Source organism: Molossus molossus, unplaced genomic scaffold, assembly GCF_014108415.1.
Source record: "Molossus molossus isolate mMolMol1 unplaced genomic scaffold, mMolMol1.p scaffold_m16_p_2, whole genome shotgun sequence".
Classification (NCBI taxonomy): Eukaryota; Metazoa; Chordata; class Mammalia; order Chiroptera; family Molossidae; genus Molossus; species Molossus molossus.
This window is the reverse complement of record NW_023425355.1, coordinates 107,908,486-107,928,406: the sequence shown is the minus strand read 5'-3', so window position 1 is coordinate 107,928,406 and position 19,921 is coordinate 107,908,486. Positions and strand designations below refer to the sequence as shown.

Below are 19,921 nucleotides of genomic sequence, written 5' to 3'. Positions count from 1 at the left end.
ATACAGAAAATCGTTAACAACTACTATGAAATATTATATGGCAACAAATTTGACAATCAAAGTAAAATGGAAAAATTTCTGGAAATACATAGTCTCCCAAAACTGGACCAGAAAGAGATAGAAAACTTGCATAGACTAATCACAACAGAAGAAATTGAAGATGTAATCAAGACTCTCCCAGCAAAAAAAAACCCCCAGGCCTGGATGGCTCCATGGGGGAAGGAGGGGGGGGGATCGGTGTTTACCAAACATTCAAAGAACAACTAACACCCATTCTCCTCAAACTATTTCAAAAATTCAAATAGAAGGATGACTTACAAAATCTTTTTATGAGGCCAGCATAATTCTAATTCCAAAACCGGAAAAAGACATTACAAACAAATAAAACTACAGACCAATATCCCTGATGAACATAGATGCCAAAATCCTGAACAAAATACTACCAAATCGGATCCAGCAATACACCAAAAAAATTATTCACCATGACCAAGTGGGATTCATTCCAGGGATGCAAGGCTGGTACAATATTTGCAAATCAATAAATGTGATACACCAAATAAACACAATGAAGAACAAAAATCACATTATCATATCAACAGATGCCAAAATATACTTCAACAAAATCCAGCATCCATTTCAGAAAAAAACGCTCAGCAGTGTGGGAATAGAGAGATCATATCTTGATAATAAAGACAATATATGAACGACCTACAGCCAACATCCTACTCAATGGGCAGAAACTAAAAGCTTTTCCCTTAAGAACAAAAACAAGACAGGGATGCCCACTTTCGCCAGTCTTATTTAACAAAGTACTGGAAGTCTTAGCCACAGCAATCAGACAGGAAGAAAAAATAAAAGGGATCCAATTTGGAAAGGAAGACATGAAACTGTCATTATTCGCAGATGACATGATATTATATGGAGAAAATCCCAAAGACTCCATCACATTTTACTAGACTTAATAAATGAATTTGGCAATGTAGCATGATACAAAATTAATGTCAAGAAATTGATAGCATTCTTATACACCAATGATGAACTCACAGAAAAAAAGAAACTAAAAAAACAATCCCATTTACCTTCCTGTCAAAAAAATTAAGATACCTAGGAATAAACTTAACCACAGAAATAAAGAACCTATTCACAGAAAACTACAGGTAGTTGAAAAAAGAAATAGAGGAAGACATAAAAAAATGGAAGCAAATACCCTGTTCATGGATTGGAAGAATTAACATTATTAAAATGTCCATAATACCCAAAGCAATCTATAGATTTAATGCAATTCCCATCAAAATACCAAAGACATACTTCACAGAACTAGAACAAATACTTCAAAAGGTCATATGAAACCAAAAAAGACCTCAAATAGCCACAGCAATCATGGAAAAAAAAGAACAAAGTTGGAGGAATCACATTAACATATTTTAGGTTATACTACAAAGCCACTGTAATCAAAACAGTTTGGTCCTGGCACAAGAACAGGCATATAGACCAGTGGAACAGAACAGAGAACCCAGAAATGGACCCAAGGGAATATGCTCAATTAGTGTTTGACAAAGGTAGCAAGAGCATACAGTGGAGTAAGGACAGCCTCTTTAATAAATGGTGTTGGGAAAATTGGACAGCTACATGCAAAAAAATGAAACTAGACCATCAACTTACACCCTACACAAGAATAAACTCAAAATGGATAAAAGACTTAAATCTGACTCATGAATCCATAAAAATCCTAGAAGAAACTGTAGGCAACAAAATTTCAGACATCATACGCAGCAGAATTTTACTGACACATCATGTAAGGAAACAGAAATAAAGAAGAGTATAAACACTTGGGACTACATCAAACTCAAAAACTTTTGCACAGCAAAAGATACAATCATCAAAACGAAAAGGCAACCCACTGTATGGGAGCGCATAATTGCCAATGATATATCAGATAAGGGTTTAATTTCCAATATATATAGAGTGCTCATACAACTCATCAAAGGAAGACAGAGAACCCAATTATAAAATGGGCAGAGGAACTACATAGACACCTCTCCAAACAGGACATACAAATGGCTAAGAGACATATGAAGAAATGCTCAACATCACTAATCATCAGAGAGATGCAAATTAAAACGACTATGAGGTATCTCCTCACATCTGTCAGAATGTCCACCATCAACAAATTATCAAACAACAAGTTTTGTCTGAGTGTGAAGATATGGGGACTCTAGTACACTGCTGGTAGGAATGCAGACTGATGCAGCCACTATGGAAAACAAAATGGTGTTACCTCAAAATTTAAAATGGTAAATTTTATGTTATGCATTTTGCCACAATTAAGAAAAAACTTATAAAGAGGAGTTTGAGCAGTGCTTGTCTCTTTCTTTTTTTATTTCTCTAAAATGTTTTATTTGAATTTTGGGGGGCGACATTGGTTCTCAAAACCACACAGGTGTCAAGTGTACCATTCAGGCCTCTTTCTTCTCCTTGTAAAATTCATGACAGGAAGAGAACATTATTTATATTCCTTGGTGAAAGGTCACACTCAGTTCTAAGTTTAAAACAGCTTCCATCATTTTGTCCTTTGTATTTTTATTGTCATGAAAAACCTCTGAGAGTTCCTTTAATGTAAAATGTTCCACTAGTGTGGCTTCCTTTGGAACATGTTCATTTTTTTCATTACATGTCACAATCACTTTATTTATGCCCATAAATTTGCCTTTAATACATTCTTCTGGCTGCAAATCTACTGCCCCTCAAACAGCAACAGAGTGGACACATTCAGCTATTTCTTCTATATATCTATTTACCTTTTAGTAGAAGCCTATAAAATTATTTACACCGTGCAATAAAAGTTCCTGATATGCTGCGTGCATACTACTTGCTGGATGCTTGAATATTTTCATTTGCATGCCTGCTGTCTTTTTTATTTTTACAAAAACTCAGCTAAAAAATGCATGAAATTCTCTCTCTCTCTCTCTCTCTCTCTCTCTCTCTCTCTCTCTCTCTTTCTCTCTCCCCCTCCCTCCCTCCCTCTCTTTTTCTCCAGTGGTAGCATCAAGAGCTGGTCTGAAATTCCATCTAATAGGCTTTCAAAGTTGAAATAACTTTATGGTCCATTGGATGGACTAATGAATTAGTGTTTGGTAGTAAAATGTAAAATTTAACATTTTCACTCAGGAGAATTAGGGTGACCAGGAGCATTACCCAACAGTAGTAGTGCTTTAAAAGTTAAATTATTTTGCCTGCAGCACTCTCTATCACTGCAATACCAGGAGGCAATACAGCTACATATTTTGCAGTCCTAATGTGAACCGAACAACAGATGAATAGTAATCACTGACTGACATGAAAAGAAGGGATGTGATTGGTCACCGACCATAACATGCACTTTCATTTACATAGTGATTTAGGACTGTAGAACTAGTAGTAAAATTTGCTCTTTATGCAGTTACTCAAAACTAATATACGGTGGTGACTGAAATTTGAACTGTGCTATTGAGGGATTGTTGTTAACTAAATTATGGTAACTAAAATTAATGCATATCATAACAATGCAAAGTGAGGACTATCTGTATTATATATCTATTTATTTGTTTGTTATGCTTTCTCCACTAGAATGTAAGATACACAGGATGGCTACTTAACCTGATTTGTTTCCAGTTATATTACCAATGCCTAGAACAAAGCCATAGTAGAGTCTTAACAAATACTTTTAGAAAAAAAAAAAAGAATGAGCAAAAAAGAGGGAGGAAGGGGAAAGGGAGGTAGATTATCAAGTTAGATCAACTGTCATGTACAAATGGTGCTCAGAGAAGTAAAATAACTTTTCTAAAGGCACCCAGCTCTCCAAGGATCTAATTTGGGGTCTGACATGTACCCCTTAACCTACACTGTTCTTCTTATTCTCTTTCTTTCTTCTTTTCTCCAAACCTTTCAGGTTATGCATTCATGTGAACATGTTACTAACAACAGTATAGGAGCCTTAATCACTTGACCTTTGAGGAAGGATTAGAGCCTTAGCTCAGAAGACCATAGCCCTTTGAGGGAAGGTGACATTTGGGTCTTCTCAGACTACCTAGCATCAGACCACATAGGCTACTAGTTCTTAGATTATGTCAAGCTATTTGCATTTTCTTTTCTTAATGTCTTTGTGTGGTGCTACAATCAGAGTGTACAGGATGCTGGGGTTTTTCTCTGAGTATCTCACTCCCCTGAATTAGGTTTCTAATTTACTCATAGAGCTCCAGTGTCCCAGAGTAGATGGTGCAGCCCGGCCAACTTGGAGTGGAAAAGACTGATTTTAGATTAAAAACTTCTGTTTCAGTGACTAAGGACTTAGTCAGCTACCTGGTTTAGGACATACTATTTGTCAGAAAGTAGATCTGGAGGAAATATCACTCATTCGGGCTACAGTAATGGCTTTCAGTGCATTTTTTACTCATGAAATTAAAAAGAACAGGGTGCCAGTTTAACCTTGTGGTAGAGGTTATGAATAAGAAAGGAAGTTTAAATTGCCCAGGAAGCCCATCCCCTTAGTCAGAGTTTTAAAGTATTCCAGACTCTTGTTTCTATTTAAGCATAAGGAACATCAATAAAATACTAAAAGGGTAAACAGTGGTCTGTTGGAGATTCCCCAATGTCCCTTCTGTTTTGCTTGCTTTCTTGCTCTCTCTGTTCCCTTTATTCCCTACTTTCTTTTTCTTTTTCTTTCTTTTCTCTTCTCTTCTCTTCTCTTCTTTCTTTCTTTCTTTCTTTCTTTCTTTCTTTCTTTCTTTCTTTCTTTCTTTCTTTCTTCTCATTTTCCTTTTCTCCCTTTCTTTTCTTCCTTTCCTTTCCTCTCTCTCTCTCTCTCTCTCTCTCTCTCTCTCTCTCTCTCCCCCCCCCCCTTTTTTTCTTCCATGGAAAAAGCAGCTTTTCTTGATAAGAATAAAATTACTTAAGTATTGATTTTTCACAACAGGTTTGCCACCAGAACACAGGTATTGTGAGAACCACCAATAAATCTAAGACAATATGGGAGAAGAAAAAACTCATATCAACATCGTGATGAGCCATGTAGATGTGGGAAAGTCCACCACTACTAGACATTTGATCTACAGATGTAGTGGGATGAACAAAAGAACTATCAACATTTTTGAAAAGCAGGCTGTTGAGATGGGAAAGGGCTCCTTCAAATATGCATGGGTCTTGGATAAATTGAATGCTGAATGTGAGCATGGTATAATCACTGATATCTCCTTGTGGAAAATGGACACCAACAATAATTATGTGACCATCAGTGATGCCCCCAGGATATAGAGACATGATAAAAAACATGACTGTAGACACATCTCAGGCTGACTGTGCTGTCCTGATTGTTGGGGCTGGTGTTGGTGAATTTGAATTGAGTATCTCCAAGAATGGTCAGACCCACAAACATGCCCTTCTAGCTTACACACAGGGTGTGAAACTATTTTTTTTGATGTTAGTAAAATGGATTCCATTGAGCAATTCTACAGCCAAAAGTGATATGAGGAAATCATTAAAGCATCAGGACTTACATTTTAAAAATAGGTGGAAGATGGCAGGGGGCAGGACCAAAGGGAGGGTGAGTGTGTGAGAGAGTGAGCGAATGTGTGAGAGACTGTGAGTGGACGTGAAGATGGACGAACAAACCTGAGCAGTGCAGAGCCTCTGAGCAGAAAGTTCCTGTGCTGTGGACAGGAGCAGCCAGCTATTTCAGTAAGCGGCCCTTCAGGGCACCTCTCCATGCACCATGGGGAGATTCCACCCTTGTGGAAGATCCCAGGTCTTCCCTTGGAGGAGGCAGTGGGAGTGCCTAGGGCACAGCAACCTGAGCCCACCAGTGCACCTGGCACCATCAGACCAGTGAACACCCTGTGTAAATACAGACCGGTGCACAGCAGTGGAATTTTCAAGGTGCTGTTCGTGGAAGCCGCAAACATCCTGGAGCCCAGAAACAACCCCCATAGTAGCAGCCTGATCAGAGTCGAGATATGACCCCAGCAACAGAGGCTGGGGAGCAGACATCCATCCCCAGGCAACAGAAGCACAGACAAGTAGCTGAGACCCATCCCCAAAAACTATAGCAAAAGCTGAGCAGAAGTTGAGCCTCATGGAGCAGCAGTACTCCCCAGCCACCAGCTGTGGGACCTGGGCCTCCACAGAGCCCTGTGCTACTCAGAGGCCACAAAAGTTGTGGGAAGCTGGAGCCCCAGAGGGACAGGTGCAATCCAGCTGCCAGCCCAGGGTACCTGCAGGGTGCAGAAGCACCAGAGAGGCCTGTGCGACTCAGCAGGCACTGTGTCACCCAGTTACCCTCTGGACCTGTGGGGTGCTGAAGCATCAGAGAGACCTGTGTGAACCAGCAGCTCATAAGATGAGATAAATGAAATGCAGTTACGCAAATTATCAAAGGTAGAGTTCAGAGCCATGATCTTGACAAAGCTCACCAGGATGAGTAAGGACATCAGCACCATAAGCAAAGATATGGAAACATAAGAAAACAATCAAGTAGAAATGAAGAATGACATAGCAGAAATTAAGAACACATTGGAAGGACTAACCAGCAGAATAGAGGAAGCTGGGAACTGGATCAGTGAATAAGAAGACAGGGTGAAAAAAATCAACCAATCAGAAAACCAAAAGCAAAAAATTAAAAAACAGGAATATAGCTTAAGAGAACTGTGGACAACTGGATATGTAATAACATTCGCAGCATAGGAGTTTCCGAAGAGGAAGAAAAAAGGCAAGGGTTAGAGTATATATTTAAAGAAATAGTGACAAAAAACTTTCCTAACTTGGTGAAGGAAAAAGAAATTCAAGTACAAGAAGCATATAGAGCCCAAGAAAGAAGAACCCAAACAGGCTCACAGCAAGACACATAGTAATTAAAAAGCCAAAAATTGAAGACAATGAGAGAATCCTAAAAGCAGCAAGAGTGAAGCAACAGGTTACCTACAAAAAAAAAAAAAAAGAAAGAAAGAGAAGAAAAACCATAAGGCTCTCATCTGCTTCTCAACAGAAACACTACAAGCCAGAAGGGAGTGGCATGAACTAATCAAGGGCATGAAAATAAAGGATCGGAATCCAAGACTACTCTATACAGCAAGGCTATCATTCAAAATAGAAGATCAAATAAAGAGCTTCCCAGACAAAAAAAAAGAGCTAAGGGACTATATTAACACCAAATCAACACTGCAAAATATGCTAAAAGGACTGCTGTAATTTGTAGAAGAAATAGAAAGAAAAATATAAGCACACTAAACAAAAATGGAAATAAATAAGTACATATCAACTATCACCTTAAACGTGAAAGGTATGAATGCTCCAATAAAAAGTCACAGAGTAGCTGACTGGATAAGAAAGCATGACTCACATATATGTTGTTTACAAGAAACCCACAAGACTACAAAGGACTCACATAGGTTGAAAGTGAAAAAAATGGAAAAAAATTTGTCAAGCAAACAGAAAGCAAAAAAAAGGTGGGGTAGCAATACTCATATCTAATAAAATAGATTTCAAAATGAAGACCACAACTAGAAACAAAGAAGGCCACTACATAATATTGAAAGGATCTATTCGACAGGAAGATATTACCTTGGTAAACATATATGCACCCAATATAGGAGCACCAAAATATATTAACAATCTTCTGAGGAACCTCAAAGGAGAAATCGACAGCAAAGTATTCATAGCAGGGAGACTTCAATAATCCGCTGACATCACTGGATAGAGCTTCTAGACAAAAAATTAACAAGGAAACACAGACTCTAAAAGAAGGGCTAGATCAAATAGATTTAATAGATATCTACAGAGAATTACACCCATAAACTGCAGAATTCACATTCTTCTCAAGTGCACATGGGACATTCTCAAAGATAGACCACATGTTAGGACACAAACTAAGTCTCTACAAGTTCAAGAACATTGACATCATATCAAGCATCTTCTCAGATCACAATAGCATGCAACTAGAAATCAATTGCAACAAGAATACACAAAGAAATTGGAACACATGGAGGCTAAATAGCATGTTATTGAACAATGAATGAGTTACCATGATGATCAGGGAAGAAGTTAAAAACTTCCTGAAAATCAATGAAAATGAACACACAAGAACACAAAATCTATGGGATGCAGAGAAAGCAGTTCTGAGAGGGAAATTCATAGCACTACAGGCCTACCTCAAGAAGCAAGAAAAATTTGTAATAGACTATCTAACCTCACAACTTAAAGAACTAGACAGCAAACAAAAGGAAAACCCCAAAGCAAGCAAAAAGAAGAAAATAGTAAAGATCAGAGCAGAAATAAATGACATGGAGACTAAAAATAAATTGAAAGGATCAAAGAAACAGAGTGCTTGTTCTGTGAAAAGAGGAACAAGGTTGATAGACCCTTAGCTAGACTCACATAGAAACAGAGAGAGAGAACCCAAATACACAAATCAGAAATGAAAGAGAAGAAATAATAACTGAAACCACAGAAATACAAAGGTTTGTGAACAAATATTATGAACAATTATTAGGCAACAAATTCCACAATCTAAGCGAAATGGGCATATTTCTAGAAACATATAGTCTCCCAAAATTGAACTGAAAAGAGACTAAAAACTTGAACAGCAAAATAACGACAAAAGAAATTGAAGATGTAATCAAGACTCTTCCAGCAAACAAAAGCCCAGGCCTGGACGCTTTCACGGGGAAATTTTACCGAACATTCAAAGAAGAACTAATACCCATTCTCCTCGAACTATTTTTAAAAATTCAAGAAGAAGGAAGGCTTGCAAATTCGTTTTAAGAGGCCAGCATAATTCTAATTCCAAAACCTGAAAAAGACACTACAATAAGAAAACTACAGACCAATATCCCTGATGAACAGAGATGCCAAAATTCTTAACAAAATACTAGCAAATTTAATTCAGCAATACATGAAAAAAATTATTCACCATGACCAAGAGGCATTCATCCCAGGTATTCAAGGCTGGTACAATATTCGTAAATCAATAAATGTGATACACCACATAAACAAAATGAAAGATAACAATTATATGATTATATCAATAGACACTGAAAAAGCTTTCGACAAAATCCAGCACCCATTTCTGATAAAAAAAAAAAGCTCAGTAATCTGAGAATAGAGGGATCATATCTCGAAATAATAAAAGCCATATTTGAAAGACCTACAGCCAACATCATACTCAATGAAAAAAACAGTAAAAGCATTTCCCTTAAGAACAGGAACAAGACAAGGATGCCCACTTTCACCACTCTTATTTAACATAGTACTGGAAGTCTTAGCCACAGCAATCATACTGGAAGAAAAAATAAAACGGATCCAATTTGGAAAGGAGGAAGTAAACCTGTCATTATTTGCAGATTACAAGATATTATACATAGAAAATCCTAAAGACTCAAACAAAAATTTCTAGACTCAATAAATGAATTTGGAAAACTAGCAGGATACAAAATTAACGTCAAGAATTCGAAGGCATTTATACACCAATGATGATCTCACAAAAAGAGAAACTAAAAAAAAATCACATTTACCACCGCAGCATAAAAATTAAGATACCTAGGAATAAACTTAACCAAAGAAATAAAGGACCTATTCACCGAAAACTACAGGTCACTGAAAAAAGCAATAGAGGAAGATATAAAAAAGTGAAGCACATACCCTGTTCATGGATTGGAAGAATTATCTTCATTAAAATGTCCATAATACCCAAAGTTATCTATAGATTCAATGCCCCATCAAAATACCAACGAAATACTTCAAAGAACTAGAACAAATACTTCCAAAGTTCATATGGAATCAATAGAGACTTCAAATAGCCACAGTAATCTTGAAAATGAAGAACAAACTTGAAGGTATCACATTACCCAATTTCAGGATATACTACCAAGCCCCTGTAATCAAAACAGCCTGGTACTGGATAAGAACAGGCAGATAGATCAATGGAACAGAATAGAGACCCCAGAAATGGCCCCAAGACAATATGCTCATTTAAAATTTAACAAAGGGAGCAAGTGCATACAGTGGAGTAAAGACAGCCTCTTTAATAAATTGTGTTAGGAAAATTGGACAGCTAAATGCAAAAAAAATAAATAAATAAAACTACACCATCAACTTACACCATACACGACAATAAACTCAAAATGGATAAAAGACTTAAATGTGACTGATGAATGTATAAAAATCCTGGAAGAAAATGTAGGCAGCAAAATTTCAGACATCATACACAGCAGAATTTTCACTGATACATCTCTTAAACCAATAGAAACAAAGGAGAAAATGAGCACATGGGACTACATCAAACTCAAAAGCTTCTGCACAGCAAAAGATACAATCATCAAAATAGAAAGGCAACCCGCTGTATGAGAGAGCATAATTGCCAATGATATATCAGATAAGGAGTTAATTTCCAATATAAATAGAGTGTTCATACAACTCAACAAAAGGAAAACAAAGAACCCAATTAGAAAATGGGCAGAGGACCTAAATAGACACCTCTCCATATGAAGAAATGCTCAACATCACTAATCACCAGAGAGATGCAAATTAAAACAACAATGAGGTAGATCCCTGGAGTCTGGGAAAATGGCGGCAGAGTGAATGGAAACTACGCAGACCATCTCCCAGGACCAAACTGGAATTACCACGAAAATAAATACAAATCATCAGGAAAAGGCAACTGAAAAGCAGCTTGGAGGACCACATAACCAGGGTCACTGACTCAATCCTGGTAGGCTTGTGAAGATGCGAGAGGGGGCTGGGAGCCCAAGGTCAGCAGCGGACTGGGCTTGGAGCTGCGGTGACCTCAGCTGGGACCTGTGGCGGCCTCTGTTGGGACCTGTGGCGACCTCGCCTGGGACCTGAGGCAGCCTCGGCTGGGACCTGCTGCAACCTCTGCTGGAACCTGCGACCTCGACTGGGATCTGCGGCCTTGGCTGGGAGTTGCGCCCTCGGCTGGGACCCGCGGCAGCCTTGGCTGGGAGCTGCGGTGGCCTTGACTATGAGCTGCGGTGACCTCCGTGGGGACCTGCGGCCTCACCTGGGAGCTGTGCCCTCGGCTGGGACCTGTAGCATCCTCAGCTGGGAACTGTGGCGGCCTCGGCTGGGACCTGTGGCCTTAGCTGGGAGCAGAGCCCACGGGTTAACTCCCAAGTGGCTCCACAGTGCACAGCTGGGACAGAGGCTAATATAGCAGCAGCCACGCATTTTGAGCTCTAGCAGAGGGAGGGCTGACTGCAATAAAACTGTAAGGGAACACTCGGGATTTGAACAATGCTCAGAGCTTTTGCTGAGTTGCAGCCATGCAGGACTATGGTCAACATACTCCTTCCCAGGGCCCTGGAGAGAGGTGGTGGCCCCTCGCTTAGAGATTCAACCCAACCAGGTGGCGATTGAAATGCTAATTGAGGCCCATTAACAACCAGCATCTACCCCACCCTTGGAAAATCCTCTTAAACTGAGTACCTGTGGGAGATTTTCATTCAACACAGAAAGCAAGGTTCTTCAGGCGACCACTACTAATAGCGCCCAGGCAACCACTACTAATAGCCCCCAGGCAAAAAGCAATAGGATAACTACCATTCCCTGGGCTAGCAACTCTAACCAGGAAAGTAAGACTTGACAGTAGTGATTAACTTGGGTCCTCCCTGCCTCATCCAAACCCAGGAGAGTGAGTCACAAACAGGAGAACACCAACACACAAGGGAAAATGTGGCAGGCTCCAAAGCCCACTGTGATAGCAAAATGGTGAAACACAAAAACATAAGCGAAATGAAAGAACAAGAGAGAACGCTCAGAGCTTTATCTATCTACCTAAGATAAAACAAATGAGGAGCAGTTAAGCAAGTTAACAGAACTAGAAATCAGACCCATGATCTTGAGGAAGCTCAACAACATATGTAAGGAAATGAGCACCATGAGTAAAGATATAGAAATGTTGAAAATCAACCAGTTGGAAATTAAAAACCACCAAGAAAAAATGAAGAATGACATATCGGAAATAACAAACACATTGGAAAGTCTAAAAGCTGAGGAACAGATCAGTGAATTAGAAGACAGGGTACAAAAAATCAAACAATCAGAATATCATAAGGAAAAAATAATTAAAAAATAGGAAAACAGCTTAAGAGAACTGTGGGACAACTGGAAACATAATAACATTTGCATCATAGAAGTCCCTGAAAAAAAAGAAAATGAGCAAGCATTAGAGAATATATTCAAAGAAATAGTGAACGAAAACTTCCCTAATTTGGTGAAGGAAGAAGCCATTCAAGTTCAAGAAGCACAGAGAGCCCTAAGTTAAAAGAACCCAAGCAGGCCCACACCAAGACACAGAGTAATCAAAGTGACAAAAAATAAAGACACAGAGAGAATCCTAAAAGCAGCAAGAGAGAAGCAACAGCTTACCTACAAAGGAAACCCCATAAGGCTCTCAGCTGACTTCTCAACAAAAACACTACAGGCCAGAAGGGAATGGCATGAGGTAATCAAGGTCATGAAAAACAAGGATCTGAGTCCAAGACTACTTTACCCAGCAAGGCTATCATTCAAAATAGAAGGTCAAATAAAGAGCTTTTCAGACAAAAAAAGGCTAAGGGAATACATTAGCCCCAAATCAGCACTGCAAGAAATGTTAAAAGGACAGCTGTAATTACCAGGAGAAATAGAAAGAAAAATATAACCACACTAAACAAAAGTGGCAATAAATAAATACATATCCATAATCACCTTAAATGTAAATGGATTGAATGCCCCCATAAAAAGACACAGAGTAGCTGATTGGATAAGAGAGCATGACTCATCTATATGTTGTTTACAAACAACCCACCACACAACAAAAGACTCACATTAGTTAAAAGAGAAGGGATGGGAAAAATCTTCCAAGCAAAGTGAAAGAAAAAATACGCTGGTGTAGCAATACTCATATCTGATAAAATAGACTTCAAAATGAACGCCATAACTAGAGACAAAGATGGCCACTACATAATATTGAAAGGATCTATCCAACAGAAAGATATAACCTTGATAAACATATATACACCCAATATAGGAGCACCAAAATATATTAAAAATCTTCTGGAGGATCAAAAAAGAAATTGATAGCAATACAATCATAGCAAGGTACATTAACACCCAGCTGACATTACTGGATAGATCTTTAAACAACAAATTAGCAAGGAAACAGAGACTCTAAATGAAGGACTAAACCAAATGGGTTTAATAGATATCTACAGAGAATTACATCCCAACACTACAGAATTCACATTCTTCTCAAGTGCACATGGGACCTTCTCAAAGATAGACTACATGTTAGGACACAAACTAAGTCTCTACAAGATCAAGAAGACTGAAATCATATCAAGCATCTGCTCAGATCACAATGGCATGAAACTATAAATCAATTGCAACAAGAACATCCAAAGACATTTGAACGCATGGAAGCTAAATACCATGTTATTAAACAATGAATGGGTTACCGAGGAGATCAAGGAAAAAATAAAAAAAAACAAGAAAAATGAAGACACAACTACACAAAATCGATGGGATGCAGTGAAAGCAGTTCTGAGAGGGAAGTTCATAGCACTACAGGCCTACCTCAAAAAAAAAAAAACAAGAAAAATCTCTAATAGACTATCTAACCTCACAACTTAAAGAACTAGACAGTAAACAAAAAGAAAACCCCAGAGCAAGTAGAACGAAGGAAATAGTAAAGATCAGAGCAGAAATAAACAACATAAGGTCCAAAAAAAAACCAAAAACAAAAACAATTTAAAGGATCAATGAAACAAAGAGCTGGTTTTTCGAAAACTTAAACAAGATGGATGGACCCTTAGCTAAAAATAAAGAGAGAGAACCCAAATACACAAAATCAGAAATGAAAAAGGTGAAGTAACAACTGACACCACAGAAATACAAAAGATTGTTAACAACTACTATGAACAATTATATGGCAACATATTCGACAATCTAAGAGAAATGAAAAAATTTCTAGAAAAACACAATTGCCCAAAACTGGACCAGGAAGCGACAGAAAACTTGAACAGACCAATAACAACAGAAGAAATTGAACACGTAATCCAGACTCTCCCAGCAAATAAAAGCCCAGGCCCGGATGGCTTCACGGGGGAATTTTACCGAACATTGAAAGAAGAACTAACACCCATTCTCCTCAAATTATTTTTAAAAAATTCAAAAACAATGAAGACTTTCAAACTCATTAAATGAAGCCAGCATCATTCTAATTCCAAAACCAGAGAAAGATACTACAAAGAAGGAAAACTACAGGCCAATATCCCTGATGAACATAGATGTCAAAATCCTGAACAAAATACTACCAAATCAGATCAAGCAATACACCAAAAAAAATTATTCACCCTGACCAAGTGGGATTCATCTCAGGCATGCAAGGATGGTACAATATTTGCAAATCAATAAACGTGAAACACCACATAAATAAAATGAAGAATAAATACCACATGATTATTTCAATAGATGCCGAAAAAGCCTTCGACAAAATCCAGCATCCATTTCTGAAAAAAATGCTCAGCAATGTGGGAATAGAGGAATCATATCTTGACATAATAAAGGCCATATATGAAAGACCTACAGCCAACATCATACTCAATTGGCAGAAACTAAAAGCATTTCCCTTAAGAACAGGAACAAGAAAAGGATAGCCACTTTCACCACTCTTATTTAGCATACTACTGGAAGTCTTAGCCACAACAATCAGACAGGAAAAAAAAATAAAAGGGATCCAAATTGGAAAGGTGGAAGTAAAACTGTCATTATTTGCAGATGACATGATACTATACGTAAAAAACCCCAAAGAATCCATCAAAAATATACTAGAGTTAATGAATGAATTTGGAAATGTAGCAGGATACAAAGTTAACGTCAAGAAATCGATAGCATTTTTATACACCAATGATGAACTAACCGAAAGAGAAAGTAAGAAATTCCATTTACCACTGCAGCAAAAAAAATTTGGACACCTAAGAATAAACTGAATCAAAGAAATAAAAGACCTATTCCCAGAAAACTACAGGTCATTGTAAAAAGAAATAGAGGAAGATATAAAAAAAAGTGGAATCACAAAAACTATTTGTGGATTGGAAGAATTAGCATCATTAAAATATCCATACTACCCAAAGCAATCTATAGATTCAATGCAATCCCCATCAAAATACCAACGACATACTTCACAGAATTAGAACAAATACTTCAAAGGTTCATATGGAACTGAAAGAGACCTCGAATAGCCACAGCAATCTTGCAAAAGAAGAACAAAGTTGGAGAAATCACATTACCAGATTTCAGGTTATACAACAAAGCTACTGTAATCAAAACAGCCTGGTACTGGCACAAGAACAGGCATGTAGACCAGTGGAACAGAACAGAGAACCCAGAAATGGACCCAAGGCAATATGCTCAATTAATATTTAAGAGGTGGCAAGAGCATACAGTGGAGTAAGGACAGCCACTTTAATAAATGGTGTTGGAAAAATTGGACAGCTACATGCAAATAAATGAAACTAGACCATCAACTTACACCCTATACAAGAATAAACTCAAAACGGATAAAAGACTTAAATGTGACTCATGAATCCATAAAAATCCTAGAAGAAACTGTAGGCAACAAAATTTCAGACATCATACGCAGTAGAATTTTCACTGATACATCACCTAAGGCAATAGAAACAAAGGACAAAATGAACACAGGAGACTAAATCAAACTCAAAACCTTCTTTACAGCGAAAGATACAATCATCAAAATGGAAAGGCTACTCCCTATATGGGAGAGCATAATTGCCAATGATATATCAGATAAGGGGTTAATTTTTAATATATATAGAGTACTCATACAACTCAACAAAAGGAAGGCAAAGAACCCAATTAAAAAATGGGCAGAGGAACTAAATAGACACCTCTTCAAATAGCACATACAAATGGCCAAGAGACATATGAAGAAATGTTCAACATCACTAATCATCAGAGAGATGCAAATTAAAACAACAATGAGGTATCACCTCACACCTGTCAGAATGGCTGCCATCAATACATCATCAGATTACAAATGTTGGCGGGGGTGCTGACCAAAGGGGACTGTAGTACACTGCTGGTGGGAATGCAGACTGGTGCAGCCACTATGGAAAACAATATGGTGTTACCTCAAAAAATTAAAAATTGAACTTCCATTTGACCCAGTGATCCTGCTTCTAGGAGTATATCCTAAAAAGCCTGATACACCAATTAGAAAGATTATATGTAGCCCCATGTTTGTAGCAGCACTATTTACAATAGCTAAGATCTAGAAACAGCCCAAGTGTCCATCAGTAGACAAATGGATCATAAGTGGTACATATACACAATGGAATACTATGCAGCTGTAACAAAGAAAGTTCTCTTATTCTTTGAAATGACCTGGAGGGACCTGGAAAGTATAATTCTAAGCATAGCAAGCCAAGCAGAGAAAATCAACGATCATATTATCTCACTTATTTTTGGAATATAATGAACATAACAGTCTGAGGAAAGGGATAGTCCCAGAGATGTGGAAGTGGGGTACAGACTGACAATCCCCAGATGAGGGGGGGGGTGGGTGAGAGATAAACCACAGAACTTATATGCATGTATGCATGAACAATGGACATGGGTAACAAAGGTGGGACAGGCCAGGGAGTGAGGGGTAGGGGGCAATCAGTGTGGGAAAAAGGAGAAGCGTCTATTACAAAAATAAATAAATAATTAAAATAAATCAACAATGATGTATCACTTCACACCTGTCAGAATGGCTGCCATCAATAAGTCATCAAACAACAAGTGTTATCAAGGGTGTGGAGAAAAGGGGACTCTAGTAAACTGCTGGTGGAATTGTAGACTGGTGCAGCCACTATGAAAAGCAATATGTTGCTATCTCAAAAAATTAAAAATTTAACTGCCATTTGACCCAGTGATCCCATTTCTAGGAATATACCCTAAGAAGCCTGAAACACCATTCAGAAAGAATATATGTACCCATATGATCTGGAACAGCCCAAGTGTCCATCAGTAGACGAAAGAATAAAAAAGCTGTGGTACATATACACAATGGAGTACTATGCATCTGTAAGAAAGAAAGATCTCTTATCCTTTGAGACTATATGTAGGGACTTGGAAAATATTATCCTAAGAAAAGCAAGGCAAGCAGAGAAAAACAACTATCATATTATCTCACTTATTTGTGGAATATAATGAACATAATAGTCTGAGGAATGGGGTAGTCCCAGAGACGTGGGAAGTGGGGTACAGACTGACAATTTTCAGAAGAGGGGGTGCAGGGAGAGATAAACCACAGAACTTATATACATGTATGCATCAACAATGGACATGGACAACAAAGCTGGGGACAGGGCAGGGAGGGAGGAGGAGGGGGGAATCAGTGGGGGGAAAAGGAGAAACATCTGTAACAAAATTAAATTAATTAATTAAAAAACAAACAAATAAATAAATAATTGATTGCAACCCGGCCAATGTGGCTCAGTGGCTGAGCGTCATCCCATGCACCAAGTGGTCAACGGTTCGATATCTGGTCAGGGCACATGCCCAGGTTGTGGGCCAAAACCCATTGGGAGACATGCAGGAACTGGCCAATCAATTTTCTCTCTCATTGTTGTTTTCATCTCTCTCTTTGTCTCCCTTCCTCTCCATTTAAAATCAATAAAGATGTCCAGCCAGTGTGGCTTAGTCGTTGAGCATCAACCCATGTACCAAGAGTTCTCCAGTTCAATTCCTGATCAGGGCACATGCCCAGGATTTGGGCCAAATTTCAGTGGGGGACATGCAGGAGGCAGCCAATTGATTTTCTCTCTCATCAGTGTTTCTATCTATCTCTCCCTCTTCCTTCCTCTCTCTCTAAAATCAATAAAGGAAAATAAAATTCATAAAGAAACAAAATTTTTAAATGGCTACAACCCTGACATGGTAGCATTTGTACCAGTTTCTGATATGAATGGTGACAACACTAAGATGCCTTGGTTCAAGGGGTGAAAAGTTACCTGTAAGGGTAGCAATTCCAGTGGAACCATGCTGCTTGAAGCTCTGGACTGCATTCTGCCACCATGTCCAACTGTTAAGCTCTGTGTCTGCCCCTCCAGGACCTCTGCAAAACTGGTGGTATTGATACTGTTCTTGTGGGCTGAGTGGAGACTGGTGTCCTCAAACCCGCCATGGTGGTCACTTTTGCTCTAGTCAATGTTACAAATGAAGGAAAGTCTGTTGAGATGCACCATGAAGTTTTGAGTGAAGCTCTTCCTAGGGACAATGTGGGCTTCAATGTCAAAATGTGTCTGTTGAAAATGTCGTGGCAATGTATCTGGTGACAGCAAAAATGGCCCACCAATGGAAGCAGCTGGCTTCACAGCTCAGGTGATTCCGCTGAACCATTTGAGCCAAATCAGTGTTGGATATGCACCTGTGCTGGATTGTCAGCCAGCTCACATTGCTTGCAGATTTGCTGAGTTGAAGGAGAAAACTGATTATTATTCTGGGAAAAGGCTGGAAGATGACCCAAAGTTTTGAAATCTGGTGATGCAGCCATTGTCAATATGGTTCTTGGCAAGCCTATGTGTGTTCAGAACTCTGATTACCCTCCTCTGGGCCATTTTGCTGTTCGTGACATGAGACAGTTTCTCTGTGTGTCATCAAAGCAGTGGACAAGAAGGCAGCTGGAGCTGGCAAAGTCACAAAGTTTACCCAGAAAGGTCAGAAGGCTAAATGAATATTACCCCCAATACTGCCACCTCAGTTTTAATTAGTGGTGGAAGAACTATCTCAGAACTGTTTGTTTCAATTGGCTATTTAAGTTTAACAGTAACAGACTGGTTAATGATTACGATGCATAGTAAATTCTTCAGAAGGAAAGAACGTTTTTCTGGACCATTTGGTTTGTGTGTGTGTGTGTGTGTGTGTGTGTGTGTGTGTGTGTGTGTGTGGCAGATTTTAAGTTGTTGGTTTTTAAAAACAGTACTTTTTAATGGACACAACTTGACCAAAAATCTGTCACAGAATCTTGAGACCCATTATAATAAAGTTTAAGTAGAAAAAAAAATCACTTAAGTATTTAATTATAAATGACTTTAGCTGATCACTTGTAAGTTTCTAAATCCAAGCCCTATATCAATAATTAACTATATGATTCCTTAATTTTTATATCCTTTTTTATCTTTCTTTTTCCATCTTTCTCCCTTCTTTCTGTACTCTTAGGCCACTACCATACTTTGGACATCCCACTAATGTTGGAACCTAAGAGAGAATGGGCTTGATTTATTTCAAGGGAGAGTTGAGGGATGACAATTGTACCTGAGCCTCTTGTAAGATACTCTTGCAGAGAAGTTTGGTGAAAAGAAATAGTTGGCTGCAATTAGTCGTGGGTTCGATACATTTCCAACATCTGTGCTTTTCCTGGTTATGCTAATGAGCATAACTATTCGAGAATCAACACTGAAAGAATTTTAAAAACATATTGACTGAAGATTTGTGTTATAGACACTCCATTTCAATTGGCATATTTCACTCTTTAAAGGATTTGTCAATTGGCATATTTCACTCTTTAAAGGATTTGTCATTTTAAACAGCATTTTTTCTTTTATTCTATTCAATTTCAACTAAGTTCTAGCCCTGTTAGGGAGACACAAAAATGAATAGGACACAGTTCCTGACCCTTACAACTGAAAACCATGCAAGTAGATAAATATGAACAGTGGGCTAAAATAATAATAAAAGGAAACATTAAACAAGAAAGGACCCATATAAGCCTAGTTTTATTTTCAGGTTACCATTACATACAGAATATGCCAAAGGATGTCTGAGGAAAGAGGAATGCCTTGGAGGTTGTGGTCAAGAGAGGATGCAAGGATGGAGAGAGTAGTTCAGATCA

At 38.3% G+C, this 19,921-nt stretch overlaps 1 pseudogene; it reads left to right on the top strand.

Annotated features, from left to right (window-relative positions):
• Positions 1–5,004: 5,004 nt before the first annotated feature.
• Positions 5,005–18,763, top strand: LOC118635851 (annotated as a pseudogene).
• Positions 18,764–19,921: the final 1,158 nt, after the last annotated feature.